General features: G+C 44.7%; 1 long non-coding RNA gene across 19 annotated transcripts in view; it reads left to right on the top strand.

Annotated features, from left to right (window-relative positions):
* The window catches only part of LOC118309831, a 37,835-nt gene that overhangs the window by 11,425 nt on the left and 3,353 nt on the right, over positions 1-23,057 (top strand). For 3 of the 19 annotated variants that reach the window (XR_007030887.1, XR_007030878.1, XR_007030880.1), the window contains 6 exons: positions 699-814; positions 1,152-1,299; positions 10,768-10,872; positions 17,223-17,359; positions 18,125-18,268; positions 21,431-22,877. This is a non-coding gene — a long non-coding RNA (uncharacterized LOC118309831). Of the gene's footprint in view, positions 1-131; positions 465-698; positions 815-1,151; positions 1,300-7,830; positions 10,873-17,222; positions 17,367-18,124; positions 18,269-21,430; positions 22,878-23,057 lie in introns of all 19 variants that reach the window. The other 16 variants (XR_007030881.1, XR_007030888.1, XR_007030891.1 and 13 more) reach the window with 16 other exon arrangements.

Consider the following 23,057-nt stretch of genomic DNA (forward strand, 5'->3'; position numbering starts at 1 on the left):
ACACCAGATAAAAATCAGCAGCACGTCTGTTTGGTCTTATTGAATGGTGAAATGATGGTAATTTGTGACAGTATGAGAAGCAGTTTATCATATGAACATTAATAACAATGTGGAGATTCTCGTTCATCCAGGTCATAGTTTTTTCCCACGAGGGTGTTAAAATCAGGAGCAACTTCAGTTAAAGACGCTTCACCTTGATCCAAGAGGCTTCTTCAAGAACATCCGGCATCAGTGTCCGACATATCCAACACTTGTCCAATAAAAGGTTTGATGGGATCAGATTGTCACTAAAGGCACGAGGACACGAGGTCGGACACAAACAAAAAAGTTAGAAAACCTGCAACGGGATATTGAAGGTGAAAAGGAAACTTGACGAGGCAGGTTCCAGATACAGGCTCCGCCATCTTGTGCTTTTGACGTAATTTGGTTATCGAGGTCCCGCTCTTACACACGCTCGGCCACAAGTGAGTCAGTCTCAGCTGTCAATCATAACGTCCTAATTTTTATACCATCAAATTACTAATTAAAAGCAATAATGATAAAGAAACATGAACACTTGAACATACACCACTGTGAACTACCTAAAATAACAGAAACCATCTTTGGAAACATTTATTTAACGTGTAATTTGATTTTAATTATTTTATCTATTTTTTCATCCATGCCCCATCTGCTAACATACTGCTGCCTGCCACTAGGGGGCGATCCTTATGATTACAGTCATCGATCATCTGAGTTCCTGAATCCAAATCCAAAAGAGCAGATTGGTGTCGGACCGGGCGGACAAAAGACTGCCAGAGTGTGGCAGTCACAGGTAAACAGGTGTCAGGCAGCCAGAGACTGGCTCATATGTAAGATTTAAACCAAAATAATATTCCCACATACTTTCGAAACGTGTCTGGAGGGGATCTTTTATTAAAGCAATGAGAGCATTTGTCAGGAAGCATTTTCCAGGCCTGCACATGTTGACGGCTCTGATTTGTTTATGCGAGTGAAGAGAGACAAGTGCTCGGTCTTGAACTGATTAGAGCCGAGCTTTGGTTCCTCTCATCTCTCTATCTGGCTCTGAAATTGAGTTTGATACAAACAACGCGTACATGGACGTTCAGATGCACCTTTTGTTTTGTGTTTTTTCTTTTCTTTTCTTCCAGAACTGTTTCTGGGAAACGTGGAAGTGGTTCTGAGTCGACATATTGAACATATTTGGCACTAAAACTCTGAAATCAAAAACAACGGTGCAGAACAGACAACAGCGCGTCGCCCGGGTGGTCCACCTTGTCATCGCGAGAGGAAACACCGGTACGCACGCACGCACCCCCGCACGCACCCCCGCACGCACGCACGCACGCACGCACGCACGCACGCACGCACGCACGCACACACACAATCTGCAGAGCATTGTCTCGTTTACCTCTCATTGTCCAGGTTTTGAGTGTGTTTGACAGGAGGGCTGGATTACACTGCTGTTGTCTTTCTTGGCATCTCCATCCCATAATAATATTATGACACTTTAATCAAAACACTGGAGCTGATACACACACGTGCACGTGCTAACAAACACACAATGCATGCGCACAGGCTGAGGGTTGACTTCACTCACACCGAGTGGTTCACTCTCTGCAGAATGACTTTTTTTTTATTCTTCACCTGAGCTGCTGCCATAACGATTCATGAGGACGCAGGTGCCATTTAAACGGCTGATTGTACTTTTGGTACCGGGACAAAAAAAAAAGTAAATTACAAAATAAACATTCACATGGCTGATGATGACGATAGATAAGAGACGAGAAGAAAAAGACAAAATGTGATGAGTCAGGAAGACGCAGAGGGAAACGGTGGCTGCAGTTTGATGATGTGAGATGAGACAGAAACACAGCTCACATGTTGTGGACAAGAATATTGAGACCTTGACTCTTCTTCTGTGGCATCAATCGTTGGTCACGTGAAATAGCCTTGACTGTTTACAAAAGTCGCCTCCGCTAGCGACGTGGTATAAACCCCGCCCATTATCAGATAATCGGTTGTGATTGGACCGGCAAGTTTTCTGCCGGGGGAAATCTCTTCCCAATGGAAGGGATCCAGACCGTATTCTGGCAGAGCAAATATAAATGAGCTCCCAGAATTCGCCTGGGTCCTCATAAAGCCTTATAATGAGAAACAATCATTTAAATATGACAGCAGGTGGCGTGAACTAAGGATTTTCAGTTTCGTAAAGGTACGACAATGACGTATTCAGCCTCCACAATTCTGGGGCAGTAAAAAATGTGAGAGGGAGGAGGTTTCTGATGAACTTCAAGAATCTAGCAAACTGACGATGTTTGAATCATTTCCCGTGGTTTATTAAACTGTATATGAAATGGCTGGTGAGATGGTTCCTCCCTCTGGTGGTTTTTCCAGGAACCTACAACTGTACGGAGACGCAACAAGGGATTATGTATCGCATCTGGCGTGGGAATGCTTCTGGAGGAGCTGCAAGCTGCGGCTGAGGAGAGGGATGTCTGGGCAGCCTCGCTCAACGCGCTGCCACCTCAAGTGGAAAATGGATCGATAGATGGAAAATGCAGAGAAAAGGCCATAACAGGTCACATGAATCACATAAAGTTATGCTTCAGATTATTCACAGGAGAGACAGAGACATATTTTGGAATTTTTGTTCCAAACGTTAAAACATGTCATCGTTGACCCGAACAGGCTCCCACTCATTTGGGATTAGTCATGGTTCAAATTTGCTGAAGTTTGAATGGGGCTTTGCAACAGGAAGCCAAATGGCTTGTTCCTGTTTCACGTGGTGATTCGAGCCAAAGATCCATCAGTGACTCGGGACGAAGATGAGACGCGAGAACAGAAACATCTGTGGTGACAGGAAAACAGGCGACAGCACCAAGAAGTGAGATTCACTGCAGTAATCCAGTTATGTTTGGGCTTTGGTCAGGTTGTCCTGGATCACCATGGTAACCAATGTAGATTACCCATACTGCAGAGTTTACGAACTAGTGACAAGTAATCGAGACAATTATTTGTTTAGACCAGTAGCATGTTTTTGTTCCAGGTTTTTCACCTGATAACAGACTGTATTTTAATTGTTCAATCTTCAATTCCTCACATTGTTGTTGCTCTTATTCCACCACTGAAGCTCAGAGTAACATGAGTAGATTTGATGAAGATAACATTTAAAAACTCTCTTAAAACTTTCTCTCCCTACGATAGCCAATGCAACCTTCCAGTCAGATTTCTCTTGTCTCTTTCCTGGAAGCAGAAACGCTCTCACGCTGCTTTTTATTTTTTTTAATTTGCACATCATACATTCATAACATATAATACTAGAATGTCACTAAGTTGAGCACATCCCTCCACCAAGGCTCAATTGTTCTTAAATTCAATCAAGCTGCACAGAAATATGGATTCTTTCTTGGCCCATGTTCCATCCTTCCACCAAGTTTCTTGGAAATCTGTTTTGCTGTAGCTTTTGCGAAATCTTTCTGACAAACAAACACAATCAGACAGACAAACTCCTTGGTGGAAGTTATAACTTCATTCATGGTTCTGATGCTCATAATTGACAACACGTCCTCTTTCATGTACAGGCCCCCTCCCCCCTCCAACGTGTCATGTGCTGGGATCATTTTGGGGCCACAAACAAAATCTTGATTAGGGCCACCAAAATCCCAGGGCCGGCCCTGGTTAACCACCTTCTTGATGACAGTCAGTGTCAAACTCACTGAGGACAGGTGATCCCAGAGATCCAGACTGAGCCGAACTTGCTTCGCTGGATGTGTGTGTGTGTGTGTGTGTGTGTGTGTGTGTGTGTGTGGACTGGAAGCTCGACTTCATGCCCCTCGTCTTTTTGATCTGCCGACACAGAGGAGAAGAGAAACGGAGAAGGCATTTCTGTGGCAACGGACGGCGCACAGACGCATTTCATCTCAGTCCTAAAACCAAAGAATGCCTCTGTTGAATTGTTCCGCCTGTGTTTTCATTGGAAACAAATGCCTGTGTTTTGTTTGGGTAAAAGTCAAAGGGTCATATTCGGTAGGAATCATCAACAGAAAATGTTTCGAAACTTGGAAGCACAGAGCGAGTGGCGATGCGTCTAAAGATGTTTCTGCTCAGCTCCGAACCCCTTTAAAGATCAATGAAGACGGATCCATGTGTTAGCAGCATCTGTCAGTTTCACCTTTTGACGTGTGAATCTCAATATTTGACTGAGAGCATGTGTTTTTTTGGAAGAAAATCCAAATCAACACACAAAATGAAAGAGGCACTGATGGCGTTTTTTAGCCCGAGGACAAGATGATGTTTGTCAGTTTGGTCCAGACTGAAATGTCGACTGAACAAATTTCCATGAGACCTGTTTCCGATTTTCACGCTGGTCCCTGACGATTCCTCAAACGCCTCCCTGATGTTCACACTTCCGAGGGAAAAGTCTTGACAGCTATAAATTGGATATTCATTCTCCCCTCAGGCTGAACTGTCTGGTCAGAGATGTTTCCCCAAAATTAATGACATTTCAATCAGCTTCAACTGTAGTTTTGTGTTTTTTGTAGTGCTGTCGATCGATTCAAAATATTGCGTTGCATTCTTAACGCATTCAATATTCAAAAATGAACTTGTTAATATTGACAGCCGTAGTTTTTTTGCTTACTTACACATGTTAACATGTTGACAAGCTAAAGTACAACACTAAATTCTGCGAGCTTCACCTTTAAAACTAGTGTCCGTTATTTAAAATTACAGGATAAAACATACCTTGGTATTTGGATCAGACAACAAACTCACATTCGAACATTTCAATGAGAATCTCATACGGACTATGTGAACTCATGCGCATGTGAATTCCTTAGGAGAAGGACATATGAAGCTGTTTTTCTTCACATTTTAGATTTCAGTTTTGGTCGTGTTATTTAAAGGAAAGCCTCTGCTCCCACACTGTCGCTTTGCCCTTAGCTGTATCACTGGTTTGGCTCATCAAACTCATCCTCATTTCCTGTTAGGAAAAGTTCTGTGGTCCCCTCTGTCTGATGGACATTTGCATCTGTTTATTCCCAAGGCTCTGTTTGAAGATTCCTTCTCGTATCGTATGTTGAAGTGACGTTCCAGACCGTACGAAACTCGGGCTACGGACGGTTTTCACACGTCTGCACCGGACTTGCAGGATCTGCTTTGGGTTTCGGCGCTCTGACCATGTGACACTTTCTACAAAGGATTTCAAACGCAAATTATGTCGTAATCATTGGCCAATTTAAATCCAGGTTCTCAAACCGTTCAGTATCTGTTTGTAATATTGCGTAGCCGTTGAACTTTCTCCTCTTCTCACTCTTCCCCCTGTCTCTCACTGCCTCATCATGACTTTCTTGTTTTGTGTTATCTCTCCGTCTCACCTGTCTTTCTGTCAGGCCCTCATCCTGCTGCCGCCCCCCCTCTCCTCCCTCTCAGCCTCCAGGTGAAAGACCTCCTTTCTTCGGGCGTCTCTCGAGCAGCTGCCTCCTCCTCCAGTAAACACCTCGGGGTGCTCGGTGGGGGGGGGGCTCCTGCGGCTCCAGTGCCGCCGAACAAAGACGGCGGTTATGTGTTGGCTTGGCTTTTATATAACCTGGCAGCAGGTTAGAGAGTCGGCCCCGTAATCAAAACATCACAGGTTCAATCCTCAGGCGAGAAGGTCGACATTGCTTGTTGACTGTACCACTGTGCTGCCGCAACTTCTGTTAAAGGTGCTACATGTGGTCTTTCTAGTTTCTCATTTCCACCTTTATTTTGGCACGTTATTGTTATTAGCCAAAGCTAACAAGGCTGCAAGTGGCTGAACCGACAGGAAAACCTCCACAAGGGAACATCATTTGTAGTTGTTTTACGTCTCTTTATGGTCACTTTGCGTTTTCTGAAGACGTTTTACATCTTTTTCTGGATCAAATTATTCATTTCTCAGCCGAGGACCATAGTTCAGGTAGAACTAATACTGCAGAACACAACACCATCAATTGCAGTTTATGGTGTTAGTATGTCGTGCTGAGTGACTCAGTAGAGCTCATACCTCTGCCAAGGCCCAACAACCTCCTTATGAAACCACATTCAAATCCGATAAATCTGGAATTGTATTTCGAGCAGCACTAAACTGCACACACCAATACATATCAGTCAGTTTTTTTTCATCAAATCCATTAATTTTTGCCTGGTAAATCTATCAAAATGTCATGAAACGTCCTTTTCCCTCAATGTTAAAGAAAGCAATAAGAACTTCCTGGATCCGCCCCTTCGTGTGGATCCATGACAAAAATTTAGTGGATTCTTTCCTTGCCCATGTCCCATCTTTTTCACCAAGTTTACTGGAAATCCGTTATGTAGTTTTTGCATTATCTTGCTGAAAAACAAAAAAACAAAGGACAGGTAATAAGCAGCCACTAGAGAGCACTGTCACTTGAATCTAAACATGTTTCTTTTTGGGCTTCTGGGTATTTGAATGATACATAATGGGTGTTGGTTCTACGTTTGGACCACGACCGTGTCTAAGAGAATATTTGGAATCACTACTGAGGGCGACCATGTCATCACGTTTCTCCTTTGCACTCGACCTCGACACGGATTCGATTCTCGTCGTTGCTGTTTTCATCGTTGTATCGTGATTTCTGTTTGGCTCGTCTGTGAATCACTCTGGTGGTCCTGGCTCCTGTGTTGCCATGGCGAGGGTAAAGGGGTGGCTGGTGGTGATTGATGACCAGGATGTAGACCTGACTGTATTCACGAGCAGGTGCAAGACATCAGTGAAGTCCCGAGAGAACGGTACAGCAAACCCGAACCTGAACATCTGTCTGGAAGAGTGGTGTGTGTGTATGTGTTGGTGTGTGTGTGTGTTGGTGTGTTGGTGTGTGTGTGCGCTTGGCAGGGTAGCCCACGATGATGGTGTGTGTTTGGCAGGGTGGCGTAGCAACAATCAGGTAAAATGCCCCATTATGAGCATTCCTCAGTCCTTAGATCTGAGCAGTTGTTTATCCAGTCACAGACATCATTACACTGTGGTACAGTGTGGATAAATTTAGCATAGGACTCAACAACCATTTAAGACCCATTGTTATTGGAACGTTTGTAGTTTGATCCCAAATTGATACATCCACTGTGGAAAACAAATTGCTGGCATTGAAGCAAAGCACATTGTGGCTTAGAATTAATGCCGTGAGTTGGACCTTGAGCTAAGACCCTCAGTTTAGTGGATAAAATTGCCTTTACGTGCTAAATTGCTTTCAGGGTCATGCGGGCTGGAAGGTATCAGAGCACGGATCAGACGGAAGATGAACCGCGGTGGACATGATGCAGCTTCATCAAAGGCTCGCACAGACAGATTAATCAGTGAAGTCTTCAGTCCACCTGAAACTCGCACACACAAAGGAAGCAAACTGACAAACTTCCCACTGTGGGAGAACACGGTTCTGGAAGGAGCTCGACCACTGGACCCTCGATACCTCGTCCTCAGCCTGTGGCCAGTTGGCTCTGTGACCTCTCTAAAGCTGTAGCGTGGCCCCGCGGTACCACAACGCTCGAACGCAGTGGCAGACGAAATGAAATAGGTGGGAATGTGTTGCACTTCTTTTAAAGAGGCAGCCATGGTAGCAGAGAGATACCTGTCCCACACCTTCATTTGTGTTCATTTGGCAGTTTGTTCTTTAGCGGATGGGATTCACCGTATTCTTTACAGATTCGAGTAGTAAACTATTTTTATGGCGGAAAAAACATCTGCCCGAAACATCTGCTCAGTTTGTTCCAACAAGATGAAGAGTCAACAGCCGCACTAATAGATCTGTAATAAACCTTTGTTTACTTTTGTCTAACATTTATTTTTAGTCTCTTCAAAGTCAACGCAGACTGAACAACGTTAAATCAGGAGACAGATGGAATTCGTGGCTGGTTAAAGAGTCCCAGAAGTTACAGATGGGAGGCCAAACGGCTTCATCGCCCTCCGTGACCTGCCTTCCAGCATCTCGCCCGGAAAGAAGGCGTAAATGATTGTGTCCGTATGGATGTCGTGTTTCCATCAGCCATCCGCAGGACTGATGGGAAAACTGTGGTGTCATTTCTCCAAGAAAAGCCAGGCGGAAAAGAGTTTGTCAACATACAGCTCCCTTTTCTCTCACAACCTGATCCGACATTGTGAAAGCGAACGTTTTGAGCGAGCGAAGTGCTTTTTTTTCTCTTAGCATTTCAGCACTTGGTTGCATAATGTGGGCTCTCAGCCTTAGTTCTACACTCAGTGTGACCTATAGAAGTGACTGTTACCCCATTTACACCTGTTGATAAATGAAAAGCATCAGTCAAACTTGCGTCACCATCAATCATGTAAGAAAAGCCTCTGTCTCTCTCTGTCTGTCTCTGAACATGGGGGGAAGGAGGCGAGTGGGGTCGGCACTTCAGAGCCAAACATTCGAGGACAACTCTGCTGAAAGAAAACTGCTTTGGAGAGAACCGCAAAAAAAAATGTATTTGGCGGCGGCTGTGTTTGCCCAGCACCTTGCAGAGAGAGCGGGGAACAGTGTTTTCTCAATGACGAGCAACCGGTGCAAATGTCAGCGGGACCGGGATCGATCCAAGAGGCCCCTTCGAGCCTGCAAAGGTAGCATTGGAAGGGGCAGTGAGATGAAAGTGACACAAAATCCCCAAATTGACTCCATGTTTGTACAACGGGAAGAAGTCGAGATGCGTTGTCACATCTTCCAAATATGCCGGTGGGTTTTCGGTGTTTTGAAGGATTCAAATGGAGGATGCAGCAAGTACAGAAAAGACAACGCAACACATGCGGAAGTCAATAAAAAGGTGAACGTTGATCACAGGTCCATGATGGAAGGTGCACTCTGGTTCTCCTGCACAGTTTCTGTCCCAAAGCCACCAGTCTGAGCTTCAGCTGCATCTGAACACCTCCTCCGGGCCCAGGATCCTCGTTGTGGTGGAGGTTTTCATGGCCCTGTGATGCTGCTTGTTGGATCTGACATGTATCAGTGTTAAGGGCCCAGATAACTGTGTCTGGATACCTGCAGTACATGTGACATGGGCCCTTTTGGACTGCTTTGTGTTATTCCTGCAGGCGCCTCAAGTGTTTTCTGAACGTGCCATTTTAGTCCGACAACAATATAAAGTTATAGAGGAGGAATAAAGGTGGTTGACGGTGAAGGACAGACGGGGCTTTGTTAGGACTCTGGAGCCCTGGAAACACTCGGGGAATAACATGGAACCACTTTTGGAACGAATCAAAACGTTATATATATAATCAGTTCACTGTTCGGTATCTGTAAATATCAAACTCCAGTTTGTAAAAGCGCTGAGTGGGAGCAGGTGTAGCATCGTGTTCACCTCGCTTTTTTCTGATGCAGAAATTGACCCCATTACTTCTCTTTAAATTCCTGAAAAGCTGAGCAGGGTGTCGGAGGTCTGCACTTCAACAATACAACACTATGTTGGAGAAGTGAGGCCGACAAAGAGGAGAGGCTGTCGACGGGAAAGGATAAAGCCGGCTTTGTTGGGGCAAAGCTCTGAGGAGCAGCGGCAGCAGCAGCCATGGTTCAGATGAACAGATAAAAACACACTTAGCCTGCACTTCAACGGTTACCCCCTGATGGGTGGGCTGATCCCCCCCCCCTTCCCCTTTAATAACAGCCATTTCACTTTACTGTCAGACGAGCGCGCCCTAAGTTAAGGGTTCATCGCAGGTTCTCCACTGGTCCAAGTGAAGCCAGTGACTGGATGAAGGCTTCTCGTCAGGGAATATACTGTATTCGACGTCCGTGCCTATCGAGTGTAAACCCACCGTGAAGTCACCCATTGGTTTACGATCTGCCGTGTTGAAGCATCAAGCGCCACCTTGACTTTTTTGGAAACCAGCAGTAACCATATTTGGAGGAGCAGGGGGAGGGGCCTGACTGAGAGCTCGACGACACTGGACATTCACCTTCAGGTCGCACACGGTATCCACGCCCCAATGCAAACTGTGCTTTATCGTCTGTTTTACTCTTAATGGATCATAATTTACTGAATGAACATCGTGCTGTATTGAAGAAGACCTGAAACTGGCGATTGAACCATAAACTCCTCAGGAAAATGTTTACAGATGTTATAAATCAAGTGAGAAGTCATTTTCTCATAGACTTCTATAGAAACAACCAGTGGAGTCGCCCCCTGCTGGTCATTCCAGAGAATACAGGTTTCAGGCACTTTTTATTTCCAATCCATGGTGCGTGTATGTAGGCATACAACGACCTGCAAATGGTAATGAATTGAAAAAAATCCTGGATCTGCCCTTTGATCCAGATCCACACCAAAATGTAATGGATTCCTCCTTTGCTGAGAAAATTGGTTGAAAACATAACCTCGTATAAATATAAAATAAATGTAACTCGATGAGGAAGCTTCGATGAGCTCTTGTACTTCGTGGCCACTTTAAACCAGCTCTGTGAAGCAATCAATTTCAGATTTGGGGGCAGATTATTCCTGCTTTGTTTTTTATTGTTTGTGCCAATCGACTGTGCACACGATATATATTTTTTTAAATGTAAATTTCAATGCAGTAATTATGTCCTGAATTTTGTCCACAAGATGTGTGTCGAGAAAAAATGACTTTGCGACAGAATGCAACTACAAGAAAGAAGATGAAGGTGAGCGAGAGACGAATCAATGTTAACAGAAAGATATGAATCACCAGGAATTACATAACATGAGCTCAGAGATAAAGAGGGGAGGACACACTCACACGCAATGCCTCATGTGACGCTTTTAATGTGAAATGATCAACAGGAAGTGACGTAGATACAGCAGGAGCATCCAGACGGACGAAAATGAACAAATCACCTTTTGACGAAAGACAAAGATCAACGAGTAGAAGGGAGGAATCAACGAACCGTACATACTCTACGTGTGTGTGTGTGTGTGTGTGCACCAGTGTGTGAAGGCCAATGATAACAAACGCTGTTTGACTAGAAAATGGAAAAACCTTGGGAACGACTTGTTTTCTTTGCTAAAAATCATGATGCTGCTGTGTGTGTGTGTGTGTAGCTGGATGTGTTTACTCGTGTAATTTCCCCCTTTTCCTCTCTAGGTTGAGGCCACAAATCAAATAATCTCACTGTAAATAACAGACAAGTTTGTCTTGGTTCACTTGAGACAAGTCAGTGGATTTATACTCACACAAAGTCATTCATAACTACCAGGAAAAGTTTTCCTTTTTTTTCTTTCTTCTCTTTTTAATTCTTGGGTTTTGGAAACTTTTTCCCACAACCCGCCGCTGCTCCCCCCCCCCCCCCCCCCCCCCCCCCCCCCCCCACCCTTCAGTGTTTCTTTAAGCCAAAGTTCACTCGGCTTAAACATGATTCACTCAGACCTGAGTTATCGTTGCTCGATTGGTTCTGCTCTACACATAAATGCACACGGTCACAGTCACAGATGAAGTCAGTTTTGGATGTTGATGCAGCCACCGCAGACCTTCGGCTGCTCTCGCGTGTTTCCTTCGCCGTGAACTTTTACCCTTCCTCGCGCGCACTGGGGTGTTTTAGAGCCACTGCCGCGGCGGAAAGAGCAACTGCCGCCACTGTGCGAAACGGCCCAGTCGAGGACGTTCATCAATATTTTTGGTTGACCGGGTTGAACCCGGAGGCTCGGGGGAGCGCGCCCGCCACATTTTATGCAGGAAGTGACATAATTGTGTACATGGGCTTTTGGGCAGTTATTCAGCCAGTAATGGGGAGGGCATTGTTGAAAATGGCATAACTCTGTATTTGTCCACCAGGCTTGGGTTTCACACCAGCGCCGCATGTAATAAAAATTTGAACAAAACATACCTGTATTCTGTTCGAGTCCCCGTACGGGCAGCAGCGGAGTTCATTTGACAGCTGATACGGCTGCGACGCTCCCAGAGGAAGTTTCTTTTCTTTTAATTTACATTCTCCACCCGCTGTAATACGGGAAGTTATCGTATCGGTGCCGCAGCGGTCTCGCGCTCAACGCCGCTCGCTGTGCTGGCACCGAGGCCGATCCCCGGTGGCATACAGGAGGGGTGAGAGGGGAATCCGGTGCCGTTAAAAGTCATGTGAATGAAATATTCGCTGCCATTCCTTCACCTTAAAAACAAATCCCTCCTGGCGGTGTTACCGTGAGCGGGAGTGTGTGTGTGTGTGTGTGTGTGTGTGTGTGTGTGTGTGTGTGTGTGTGTGTGTGTGTGTGTGTGTGTGTGTGTGTGTGTGTGTGTGTGTGTGTGTGTGTGTGTGTGTGTGTGTGTGTGTGTGTGTGTGTGTGTGTGTGTGCGCGATGTGCGATGGACGTATTGCCAGAGAACGGCGACATGGAAGCCAGTCGCTAAAGGTGCGTGAGCGTCTGTTGCCTCTGTGCTGTCGTCTGCTGAGGCTTCAGACAGGGAGGCGTGTCCTCGTCTCTGCGGTGAAGGTGGACCTGCCACACACTGTCCTTCAGAGACAGGATCCATGATGCTGCCCCGCTCGATCAGTTTGTGGGTTTTTTCGTTCATCGTGAAGATGAACCGTGAAGGTTAAAAGGTCGTCTCGTCTTGTCTCGACACGTCCTGTCTTGTTTTAAATCATCCTATCTCATCTAATGTGTCGCCTTGTCTTATCTTTTCTTTCTGTGACTCGTGCTGCTCGTCTTATTTTGTCTTCTCTCGTCTCGACTCGTTAGATCTTGTATTATCCGTTTGTCACATTGTGCATCGTCCTATCTTGTTTCACATTGTCCTTTTCCTTTTTTCGTCTCGTTTCTTTTTGACGTCTGGTTTCTTTTCATTTTTAATCTCGTCTTGCCTCATTTATTCTTCCTTGTTTCGTGTTGCGTGTCTTATTTTGCTCTTTGTTGTCTTATATCTTCTCGTCTTACCTCCCCTTCATTTTGATTTGTCTTGTATTTCACAATTTATATCATTTACATCTTCTTGTGTTTTGTTTTTACATTCGTCCTGTCAAATCTCGTCTTGTTTCGTTTTGACTCGTCTTCTGTCATTTCCTTCTGTCTTGTTTGATTTCGTTTGATTTCATCTTGACTTGTTTGACCCTCTCTCATCTTGTGTTGTTTTCCTTCTCATTTTGCCATATTTATATCCGAGTGTGTTTTGTCTTATTTTCGCTTGTCTTGTCTTGTTTCGTCTGATCCGATCTCATCGCGTCCTGATTCTCCTCGTCCTTGTCTGATCTTGTTTCATCCCGCTCGTCTCGGCTCGAGTCGATCACAAACATATTGTCCTCAAACGTGTGTTGCATTAGCCGCTCGCTCGCTTCTGCTCCTGAGAAACTGCAGTTGTTTGCACGATGTTGAGAGAACTGGAAGTTTGCGCTAAAAATGTTCTACTGATGCCGAATCTTACGAACATCTTCAGTCCAGCCGGTGCACGTGAGCAGCTTCCTGTCACCTCCACCTGCCCCCGATGGGAGTTTAACATCAGCCCCTTCTTCTTTTTGTGCCTTCAGTTTCTTGTTTTTCCTCCTCTTTTTTTTCTCCAGCTTGCATTTCCTGTATTTGTCTTCTTTAATTGACTCCTCTAACAGCGATGCTGCTGTCACCACAAACACAGGAGTTAATTAATAACATCCCCAGAGTCCACACGATGCGTCTAAGTGACTGCATATGTTCCCTGTCGCTCCGGTCGTCTCTGCAGAAGCTTAGGAGGAACTCTTCATGTTGATACCAAAGGGCCTTTGATGTTACACAACTTTTTCGATGGGCGGTTTTGCGGAGCTTAAGGGTTGTAAAAGATGGAGCGACGACAAAAGGAGATGCATACAATATGGCTGAAAATAACAAGCTGGAAAGCATTATTATGAAATTATATTATCAGGAAATGGTCACATTTCAGCTGAGAGAGACAAAGGGGCTGCGGTTCGGTTACACAAAGCAGAGATGGAATCTTTTAATGAGGTTAAAGGTCGGCCAACAAAGCGGGCATGTGGGTAGATGTAACCAGAACACTGTGTCGTCTCTTATTTTTTTAATCAGAGCTCCATGTTACACAATGAGGAGATGAAAAAGTGCCATGTCTCTGAGCCTGCGATCGAGGGGTTTATGTCCAATCAAAGTTCTCTACATGAAAGAAACACTGAGATTCAAATCCTCTAATTTAAAGTTTGCTCTTAGTCACGAATGGAATTCAACAAGTAGTCAAACTTGTGGTAAGTCGCAGTTATGATTTCTTAACGTGAATTCATTTAAATATCCCGTTCAGATATGTTTTATGTTTTAGGACTAAAAATACTGATGTATGATAATAAAAAACAGAATCTATGAACATCTGAAAAGTGAAAATGTGCAGTAAGTTAAGTTGTATTTCATAATAATGATTTTTGTCGGTAACAGTTCGACCTCGTCGTCGCTCCAAGAAAAGAAATCCCTGCTCTTACTTTTGGACATCGCTGTCCTTCGTTCATAGTGTTTTCTGTAACTTAGCAACCAACCGTAGACAAGCGTAGACAATCTGCTTCCTGTTTACACCACATGACCAGTGCACGTCAATGGTCACGTGATATGCGTCTTTAGGTGCGTTAGCGTGGACGGAGAGATTATTTCTGATACCGAGCTAAAACACTAGTCTGGACGGAGATAGTTTTAAAAGTGCCGTTTTAAAAATGAAAAGGTGGCAGAAGGGACGAAACCCGAAGCTGTTTTTCCAGTTCTCGATCTCCGGAAAATGTCTGGACCCAATGTTTGGGACATTTTTCCAGAGTTTGCCGTTCACATGAAACGGTCAAAATTCCCGAACATTCTGTGGCGTCTGTGTCGAGCGGCAGGAGGCAGAACGTGGCGATGACGCCGCTGCGGAGAACAGAGGGAGATTTTCCTGCTGTATTCTCACAAGGCCTCACTCCGACATTCCCAGCTTTCGAGTCACTACCAGAGGGTTTTTTTTGCATTTGTCTTAAGATATATTAAGACTAGACTCATGTTGGCAGAGTTTTGTTTCAGGGAACTACTTCAGTCAAAGAAGAAGCTCCATAATATAATAATATGTGAGTGTATTTAAAGTAAGTTTGTGTATAAAGACGTGTGCTCGCAGGGGACCAGTCCAACCCCCGAACCTGAATATAGAAACCGCAGGATAGTGGACACGGCCTTTTTGATCCGGCTGCACCCCTCAGTGCTTCTGCTTCAACTAGGAAAAAGTCTGAAATAAAGCTGTGGGAACGTGCCGGACCGTGACGCCCGCGGCCCACACCCCACGCGTCCTGGTATATATAGATGTGAAAATGATGGGTGCGATCGCCCGTCTTTAGAGTAGGACGATGATTAGAAGTGTCCCCGTGACTCAGCAGGTTATGGAGCGTGTCACGTACGTCAGTCGCCTGAACTTGGGAAACCTTTGCTGCGTGTCACCGTCTGTCTGCCGGCGTCGTTCGAAAGGAACAGTTCCCTTCAAACATGTTGAGACGACTGATTATCATGTCGACATTTGGTTTGTTTGATTCAAATAAACCAAACTATAGAGACGACGAGCTCATTAATTGGTTTTAGTTCACATTAACATCTATTGCCATTTAGGAGGACAGTCAGCCAGAAATGTCGTACACACATTGGTGGCCAATGGAAGAACAATTGGACGGGTTGGCACTTGAGAAGAAGATGAATCCTACGGACTCGGGTTGATCTTGTGTTTTGATTTTAGATTTTTTGATTTTACAAACATGACATCAGATGAATTGCGATGAATCAGACTTCTCATCTGGCTCCATCAGGTCAAATTTTAAATCTGTTTATGACCAAATATCTGCCAAAACAATGAACATACTAATAACTAACCAATGAGATTCAGGAGTTGTGACATAGTTTGCTGATGACTTCAAACGTGTGGACTTCCACAAGTCTGAGGAGAATGTTGATGTTGAATTGTCTCATCTTTTCCCATCTGTCACATTTCCTGCATTACGTTACTCACCTGCTAGCTTGCTAAATTGTTAGCGTCTGTGACTTCTAGCTGCCTGGAAGCGGTGTTTTCGTGGCTTAGAACCACTTGAACGCCGAGTAGGCTACACCGTGTACACGACTTCCTACATTGTGAGTAACAGCGAGCTCACGTTGTCCATTTTAAAAGTATTGGTTCTCTGACATGATCATGTCAGTCTCTACCAGTCAAACACAGCGATAGTCTTAGTGAACACACCACAAGATGGACGACATTACAGCCCCCAAAAGTGGAGCCGAATCATCCCGGTCGCCCCCTGGTGGCTGGCTGCAGTATAGGTCATAAACCCTGCCCCCTCCATGCCAACAGTTGGGACATGGACCACACTAAAAAAATCTAAGTAGACGTTAAATAAATATTTTTTTAAATGGTTTCTGCCCTAAGTAGTTCTTATCATGCTGATGTATGTTTATGTTTCTGAGCAGTTTGGTTTTAATCAGTTATTTGATGCTATAAAAACAGGCTGAGACGTCACGATTGACAGCTTAGAAAGACTTGTGATGAGTCGAGTGTGTGTGTGTGTGGGGGGGGGGGGCGGGACCTCAATACCACGGCTCCACTTCATGATCACTGAGATATTTTAGCTTAATATCTGTACAATGGGAGGAAACAGAAATGTATAAATGAGAAACCTTTAAAAAAAAAATGACCTGTGGATTTACACACTTACTTTAGATATGAGTGTGTACACACACACATACACACACGCTCCTTCAGGTTTCTCATAATATTTGCAGGCCACCCTGTGGTGATATTTATTTTGCCGTTTATGTGGTTCCATTGCGTTTACTGTAGCGTGCCAGCCCCACATGGCTTTTACATTGGAGTCTTATGAAGAGTGGACGAGTGGGACTCTGAGTGGGCGTGTGGGTGCGTACAGTCTGTGTTTGTGTATCTAATTGTGCGTTGTGCTGGCGCGGAAGGTTCCGACGTGGAGGGAGTCCGAGTTGGCTGCCGGACAACGCCGCATTCATGGGATGTTTTGAGCGAAAGGGACCGAGACAGGCGTCCTGAAGTTTCACAAGTCATGTTAAGGATGTACAGACTGTGCACCACCATGTTGGATCAGCTTCCTTTCCAAAATCGCCTCCGTTCCACCAGCACTTCAGCAGATCTTATCCAGAACCATTTCTCTTTTTGGCCTTTTTTTTGGGGAAAAAGCTGAAAATGTTTCTGGCACCGCGTGTCCACATCCGAAGCCAAAGACGTTCAGACTACTTGTCTGGATAGTAACATTTTGTCCCTTTCGACGGAGATTTCAGACATAAGTAATTGCGCAGTTTGTGTTGTTTCGTAATAGGCAAGCGAGGAGAGAGTGTGTCGGTTCCTTCAGCTCCATTTAACCACAGCTGGACAGATGTTGATGTGAGGCCGGTCCAGACCCTCGGTGGTGGTCAAGCTGAAAAGCTTATTAAGCGAGGTCAGCCGACGACGAAGGTAACAGGTGCAGCGAAGATAAGGCGAGAGTAGAGACCCTCACCTCTGTGGATGGTTAAAAAATACATTAGGTTTTTTCCATGATTTTTCCACATTTCGACTTCAAAGTACATGAACACACTCAGAAGAGCATCCCGGGAAACGGGACCTTCTGAGGAGCATGTCATAATATGGAATTCAGCATATACGTATAATAATAATATTATAATGTTACACTATCGATATTTCTTTTACTAAGGCACGGAATGACTTATACAGATATGTACCCTGTGTCAGTGGAGGCGACAGTCTACGATGCAAACATCTCAATTAGAATAATATCAAACTTTATAGTTTAATTTACAGTTTCTGTGACCGTCAGCTACGAGCATGAGTCCTTCTTCAGAACACGTTTATTTAGTTCAGAAGTTAGAAACTTACACGTGAACAGAATCATACATGAGGCAAGCCCCCTAGGTTCAGGAGAGATAACAAACAAAAGAGCCACGTGTAATCCGTACCCACAGTTTTGCAATCTGTACGAATTACACATTGCCTCTCAGCTGAAAGAAGCACATTCATGTATGTGAGTAAATTAATAAGTGAAGACGGGAAAACCAGACAGACGAGTGTTCGGTCTGTCCTGTGAAAGACGGACAACTTGTGGACTCGTCATATCTGGAGCAGACGAGACTGGAGCGCGCGCTCGCTTAGCGCATCTTTAGTCTGTGTGTGTGTGTGTGTTCATGCTGTATGTGTGATTGTGTGTCTGCACTGTTTCTGCAGGTGCTGGCCACATTGAGGGAGAAAAGACGGAGGGAAGGCGAAGTCGAGGCGACAGGTACTTGGCAGCTCACGGGCCGAGTAATGCTGCTTAAATATCCCTCTCTCCCACACGCATGGACACGCTTACAAGAGCCAGACGATGCTGTGAGACACACACACACACACACACATACAAACAAATGCACACAGGCACACGCACACGCACACACACGAAACCCAAAGCAGAATGTTTCCCACAGTGCCGGCTTGAATGTTCCCGGGGGGTCTGCATTCTCAGGGTTATTATCCATCTTGAGCTAATTAAAGCCGCCGCACTTTTACTGCAGGTGTGATCACTCGATGGGGATCGTACCACAATGGTCATGTGACACACGGTGATATGTTCAGACCAAACTGGAAGCGAATTTTCGCGTCAGATTAAACACAACCCCGCAAGAATTCGCCCCCCGGCAGAATCTCAAAGCTAGCGGGCGACATTGCCTTCACGCAAATCTTTCGCCCGAGGTTGAAATATTTCCCGTTGCACATCTATGCGTTGACTCAAACGTTCGCGTTTGGTCTGAAGGCACCACAAGACAACAAAATAAGTTCTATGTTTAATATTTAACTTAACATTAAATAATTATTTTGTTACCTACATGTGTTACATTGATAATTGATTGATTGATTGAAATGTAAACATAAACTTCTCAACATGCATGGAAACACAAAGATGCAGGGAAACACACTGAGACTGAAACATTTCTGCACACCCCGAGCGCGCACACACACACACACACACACACACACACACACACACACAAAAACACAGAGCAGCAGTGAGGTGGTTTCTAGATGCAAATAGGAGGAAACAGACAAATTAACAGTCTCTCCTGGAATGCCTTGATGGCGAACAGTGTCAGCCAAACGCTGCGACTGGAGACTGTTAACAGTTCGCACCACCCGTGTTTTCTCTCTCGGCTCGACTTTCTGAATGAAATCAGTTTGCGTGTGTGTGTGTGTGTCTGTGTGTGCATGTGTGTGCACTCAGCAGTGTGAAATTCGGAGGCGGTGGATCCGTCTCGGTCCTTCTTCCTCCACGAACAGACCGGTCAGCCATAACACTGTTGTAGCAGAGTGTAGCAGACGGACGCGGTGGTGAAGTGGTTCAGGGGATTTATTTCTGAAACATTTTCACGGTCATAAATGTCTCTTCTTCTCTGTCGGTCTGAGCCGAGTGGTGATTTACACCTCACTGCTTGTGCACAAACACCGCGGCAGAGTTTGAGCACTAAAGGTGTCACCACGGACGTTTGGCTCATCTCTCGTGACACTGATCTATTATTAACTCTCCCGCTAAAACATACAAAAACATCTGCGAGGAAACTACACGGCCTGAAGTTTATCTTGATCATGTTCTCCCACTTGTCTAATTTTAAGTTTAATATGTGAAGGTCTGGCATCAGTAAATAATCTATATTCAAATGAAAAGCATTGGAGGGGCGATGCACACCCTGCGTACATTGTATACACTATAAATAATCGCTATACAGTATATACAATGTTTGCCCTGCCACAGTTTCATAATGATAAAAACAGTATATACACAACATAAAAGGTCTCAAACTTTTACCCTTTTTCTCGTTTGCCAAATGCTACATTCTACATGTACACACAGAAACACACAACCAGGAGGGTTTTTTTTTTGATGAGATGCCCAAACATAAAGGAAAATGTTTGTTTAGCAAAATATGTGCATTAATATGGACACGGTGTTCGTGTTTCACTCAGGGGCTTTATTGTAGAGCTGTGTGCAGCGCTCTATTCCCCACTATCACTCTCTCGCTCTCTCTCTCCCTCTCTCTGTAACGATCACACTGGCCACCTGTCATAGTCAGACCAATCATTTAGCAGCACAGAGAGAAATCCCGCCCACGTCGATGTCCCGTTAAAACATCCGTCAAGTTTATAACGTCCTCAGCATAAACTCAGTAGATACAGCTTTCACTGTGTGAGTTCACACGATAGCTCCAAAAGTTAATCCATTGGAGATTCAATCGCAAGTAATGTCCTCACCAAGTTTGGTGAAAAGTTATTTTGTCCAAACACACCGACAGTGGTGAAAACAACACACCCTTCAGTAAAACAAGGATTTGTTTATTTTATTCTTTGTGCAAATTAATCGCAAAAGTTATTATTTATTGGATTTTCATAAATAACAAAGTGGGTTTTAAATTGTTATGACTGCAGCTGATGTTGTGCCTCCTGTACGAAACTTCTCCCTGTATCTAAAAAAACCCCATATTTCTTAATATTCATCTTTCTTCCTGACATTTCTGACACAAAAAATGAGTTTGGGCCCCACGGAGCCAAAGCTCACAACATTTTTTATATCTTATGGAAAAAAAAGACTTCTGGAAGAGCAGAGCTGTTAGAGAGGAGCTGTGTTGACTGATGAATCACTATCACTGATGTCTCTTGTTTTCAACACCTGGTAATGATAATGGTTCAAAGAAGTGTGTGTGTGTGTGTGTGTGTGTGTGTGTGTGTGTGTGTGCGTGTGTGCGTGTGTGTGTGTGTGTGTGTGATCATGATCCATCACACTCTGTGTGTGGCCGTGACAACGCGTATGAGCCGGTGGAAGAGGGAGAGCCAGGTCGTCCTCTCCTTCAGCGATACTGAAACTTTCTCTGGTTCTGGTTCCAGTTTAGTTTATTGGCTCATAAAACACATTTTGAAATAAACTGTAAATAATAAAGAAGGAGAGTTTAGTCTCGCTGTCTTATCAGATCAGTTTAAGAATTTAAAAAAGGGAGATATCACGGTCAGAAAGAAAGAACGAAAACAATAAATGTAGGTGGGAAAATATAAAAGTATTGAGATGAAGAGAATTTTGACCGATTGACTTTGTGTCGTTGGTGTCAGGTGTACATCGCCTGGAAGATGTGATGAAGCACTTAGGGTTATAAAAAACATAAATGAATGGTAATAGATGATGGTGGAAGGTGTGTACAGAATATCTATGACTTCCCTTTGGTTTGTTTTTTCTTTCACTTATGATTGGACAGAATCTATGAGATATTGCATAAACATACATTTTTTAAAAAGTGGTAGATTAAAGACAGAGTTTAAAGGACTCCCAGAGCATGATGGGAAAGATTTTCTGTTCTGAGGAAACAAGTAAAAAGACTGTAAATGAAGATGGACGACGCGTCTCCATCAGTGTGATAAGAACTCCCTAAAATGACAGACACCATCTTTTGAAACATTTATTTAACGTCTCTGTTGATTATTTTTTGTTTGGTCCATGTCCCATCTGCTTAACAGGGAGGAGGCGGAGTTTATGGCCTATACTGCAGCCAGCCACCAGGGGGCGATCCAGATGATTTGGCTTCAGTTTTGGGAGCTGTCGTCCATCTTGTTTTAGTCTGTAGCTGTGTCCCTATTCAGTGACTGCATCCTTCAGAAGCAAGTCGACCACGAAGGCCGTTAGTGTCGACTCAGTCACAGAGGAGAAACTCGGTCCAGGAACACGAGGAAGAAGACTCGGGACGAAGCTGCGGACACGGACACACGTCTCCTTCTCAGGGGTAACGCCACACGGCGGCGTGCTCCTGCTCTCACACTCAACAAGTGAATAGATCCACTGTCTCTCAATGCAAACCATGTAACTCCTCAATCAGACGCTTTCCAGCGCTGAAAAGTACAACCATGTTTTCACAGCAGAACAGAATTTTTTGTGTGATTCCTGGAGGAGGAAGAGGAGGAAGAAGCAGCAGCGGCGGCGCAGCACTAACTCATGGTGCAAAACTGGGCCGAGAATGTTCTTGGCTGCTCTTCTGCCAACGCTCGGAGATGTTGAACGTAGAAAAATTCCCTCCTTCTGGGCCGAACATTTAAACTGCACACACGCGCACGCACACACACACACACACACCTGTACAAGTTGACAGATAACATGCAAATAGAAACCACAAACACAAACTCACACCCATACACACCCACATGCATGCTGGGTAAGACCTACACAGCTGTGGACGTAGGTGTTGTGCGCAGCGTGCCAGATAAAACGGCTCTGTTTCTCTTTCGGCGACTTTTTTTTTTTTGTGGCTCGGCCGGACGATCAAATTCCTGCCTAACATCTGTCAAGGAAAACCTCGACCGCATGAACCGGCCGGATCGCCAGATCTGACCGCAAACGAAAAACCCCCAGCGAAAGAGGTTTGGACGGAGACGCGGTGGGAAGCGCGGCAGAGCAGAAGAAGAAGAAGTGACACACGGATTGTTAAAATTCCAAATCCTCAGATAGTCTGCTGCAGTCGAAATAAATGAAAAGCACTAAACGAAAACAAATATAAGAAATGTAAGTGTGTCTGTTGTAATATATGAGGAGGATCGCTGATATTTGAAAATAACGAACAAGGTGGAGTTTTTCCTTCTGTGAATTATCACATTAAAAACATGGTGATTTTGAATGATGGCGGATTAAAATCACTGACTTTTTAACTATTTTACCTTCACAACATTTTGGTGCTACACTGATTCATAACAGGACAGAGTGACGCCTCCTCCCCACTCACACCGGCTCTTTGGGTCGTACCTCTTTGGTGCAATCTCCAGCGGGACCGCTCCTCGTGGACCACCACGCTGTGACTGCCGGACGTGGAAGCTCGAAAATGTTGGCAACAAGAACGTCACTCTCCTCTGCGGAGCTCAAACCCTGGACGAGGTTGTGCAGGTCCGGAGCCTCTTGGTGGGAACACAAGCCTTCTGGGTGTGTGCGCTGCTCTCCAGGGACACACACACACACACACACACACACAGGATTTTGCAAGCCTTCCCGCAACATCATTGTTAAAATCGTGTAATAAGGGCGGCCATTAAAGTTATGTTCAATGAACTTTAAGCTGCGTTAAACAAACGTCCCTTTTTCAGCGTTGCATATGTTTCCGAT

The sequence above is a fragment of the Scophthalmus maximus genome, chromosome 6 (assembly GCF_022379125.1).
Source record: "Scophthalmus maximus strain ysfricsl-2021 chromosome 6, ASM2237912v1, whole genome shotgun sequence".
Taxonomy (NCBI): domain Eukaryota; kingdom Metazoa; phylum Chordata; class Actinopteri; order Pleuronectiformes; family Scophthalmidae; genus Scophthalmus; species Scophthalmus maximus.